Here is a 2662-nt window from a genome sequence, read left to right on the forward strand (position 1 = left end):
ACCATAGTTCCCCGCTGGTACAGCGATAAGTCTACGGATTTACAATGCTAAAAGCAGGTGTTTGATTCTCCTCGGTGGACTCTGCAGATAATTCGATGTGGCTTTGCTATAAGAAACACGCATACTTTCTCTATACACCATAACTAATCAGAGCATAGGTGACAATAGTCTTCCATAAATCTCTTCTTCTTGAGACACAAATAATTTCTAATATCGATACATTAATCTACTTAAATCGACTCTTAACATAAGTCAACCTTTGATTTCAACGGCCTCTAATTCTTTCAGTTTCTTTCAGTTAAAATCAAACATTCTATTTCTTCTTTCCTCATAACGTGTCTTAGAAACTTCAACTGTCTTTTTGTGATGATAGTCAACAACTTCCTCCTGTAACTTGCTCTTAACAAAATACTTTTATATGAGGTGTGAATCCTCAAATATCTTCAAGATGCACCTTCAGAAACAACCCAAAGCTTCAATTCTCCTTTCCATTCATGGCGCTATATGTGAAAACTGTTGTAGTATAACAATGCAAAACTCTTAACTTCACTTTTGGGGTAATCAGTTTCTATTTGTACTGCCTTTCGGAATAGTTGATTCTATGTAAGATAACATACAATTATCCCGTAATATTTCATGGTTATATTGGTATGCGTGTATCGCCAAAGATGATTTAACAATGTTTTCTGACCAACATCACATTTATTGTTTTTTGTTATCAGATCGACCTGCATTCCCAATATGAGCATCTTCCATATCTTTATTTCACATTAGGCATGTTTCTTTTCGTTCATGAACTTGCTTCGCAAGGTTAGCGCAAGAAGACGAGGATCAGGGTGCTGAGGATGCAAAAGCATCCTCTAGTTTGACACATGCGTATATCCTATCAGATACGAGATTTCGATTTTCATTGCACAGTTGCTCACGTGTGTTTCTCGTAACGTACATGAGTTACGATTTTGTTCAGTGGTTAACAGCACTCGCACTACAAAAATTCTTTCAGCATCAATGGGTTAGCGTTGATCAGAATCCCACCTTATATCCGTACTTGCCAAATATTTTATTTTTTTCGCTAGTGGCTGGAATGTATGATAAAAAGATAATGTGAACATTGAATTTGAATAATATATTTTTATTTCACTGTTGTATCTCTCATTTTAGAATATGCGTTTTTATTACAGCAAAGCCATATCAAGCTACCTTCTCTGTCTACCGAGGGAATTGAACCCCTGATTTTAGCAGTGTAAACCCTAAGATTTATCACTGTCCCAGTGGGGCGATCTCATTTTAGAACGGCTAGACTGAATTATTTGTTTTGCAGTTTAAACGCCGAAAGCTGGCGAAGCAAAAAACAAAAACAGATAGATTTAACAACATTTATGACAGAAAATCTCCAGTTTATGCCATTTTTATCACAAACTTTAGTTCAATTCGTGATTTTTTTTCTTTTGAACACAGAACTACGCAATGCTAATTACTTGGATCAAAACCTGATTTTTAGCGTTATAAACTCTCAAAATTACCGGGAGACTGTGATTTAGGCAACCCACATAGAGTTATAAATAGAGAGAGAGAGAGCTATGGTCACGTGACGATGTGATGACACGGGAAAGCGCCGCCGTCCTCGAAACGGGAAGAGACATCCGAACATCACTGAAGAATAATCGCCAACTTCTCAAACAATGCCCGAGGGCTGTGCTTATTCTAATTGCACATATAAGTGTAAAAAGGCCTCAGGAATCTCCTTCCATAAGTAAATATTCACATTTATAGACTTTTCTTTCAAAATGAAAGGCTTCGAAGATCGAGCAATTGCAAACTGTCGTCTGTCTAGGCTTAAAGGGCTAAACTGTATTGTAATGTACTAATTTACTAATTTCTAGTAGGCTATACACTGCAAACGGCAGAATTGAGTTTGATATGGTACTGATTCAGACTGCGGTATTAAATACACCAGTATATAGGTATGAATAAGCGATCAAGCAGCCAAATCATTAATAGCAATGGCCACTGGTGAAAATTAGGCGCAGACTAAGCACGTTTTTGGTCCCTTTGCTGTTTTTTTTGTCCAATTTTAAAAATTAAAAAGATTTTAAATAGATATAGCGTAGAGATGTCGGCAAGTGTATCCTCAAAATCAGTTACAGTACAATTTCATTTTTAGGTTCCTTTCCAATGAAGCAGTTCGTTGACAATGATTGAAGAATGTAAGTCGTGAAGGATTTCAGGCATCACAGGGTGTGCAGTGAACACTTTCTGGCAAAAGATTACATGAGAGGTATACAACAACTTGAACAATACTGTCAATACTTATTAATATTTTTGAAAAGAAAACTTATATATTTATTTTTGAAAAATACAATAAATGACTTTATAACAAATGTAAAATACATAATGACAGCCTATTTTTGTAACTGTTTATAGGACATATATCTTTAATTTCGGGTCTGTTTAAAAAATAAGATAACAACAAACTACCAGTGGTCTTCTTTGTGAAAACCTGCTACAATCACAAAAGTTAAAAAAAGTTTTCATTTATTTCCAGGAGTGCATCCAAGAGACATAAAAGAAGATGACATCTTGAACTATGAACTGAAACCTCTGGCAGTGCCTACCATCTTTCCAGGTCATCCTCGACATAAGCAGGTTGTACAATAACAAA

General features: G+C 35.7%; 1 long non-coding RNA gene across 1 annotated transcript; it reads left to right on the forward strand.

Annotated features, from left to right (window-relative positions):
- Positions 1–1615: 1615 nt before the first annotated feature.
- On the forward strand, positions 1616–2662 carry LOC143254988 (uncharacterized). The gene is made up of 3 exons (XR_013030401.1): positions 1616–1753; positions 2165–2278; positions 2546–2662. It is a non-coding gene; the product is annotated as an uncharacterized LOC143254988 (long non-coding RNA).

The sequence above is a fragment of the Tachypleus tridentatus genome, chromosome 1, assembly GCF_004210375.1.
Source record: "Tachypleus tridentatus isolate NWPU-2018 chromosome 1, ASM421037v1, whole genome shotgun sequence".
Classification (NCBI taxonomy): domain Eukaryota; kingdom Metazoa; phylum Arthropoda; class Merostomata; order Xiphosura; family Limulidae; genus Tachypleus; species Tachypleus tridentatus.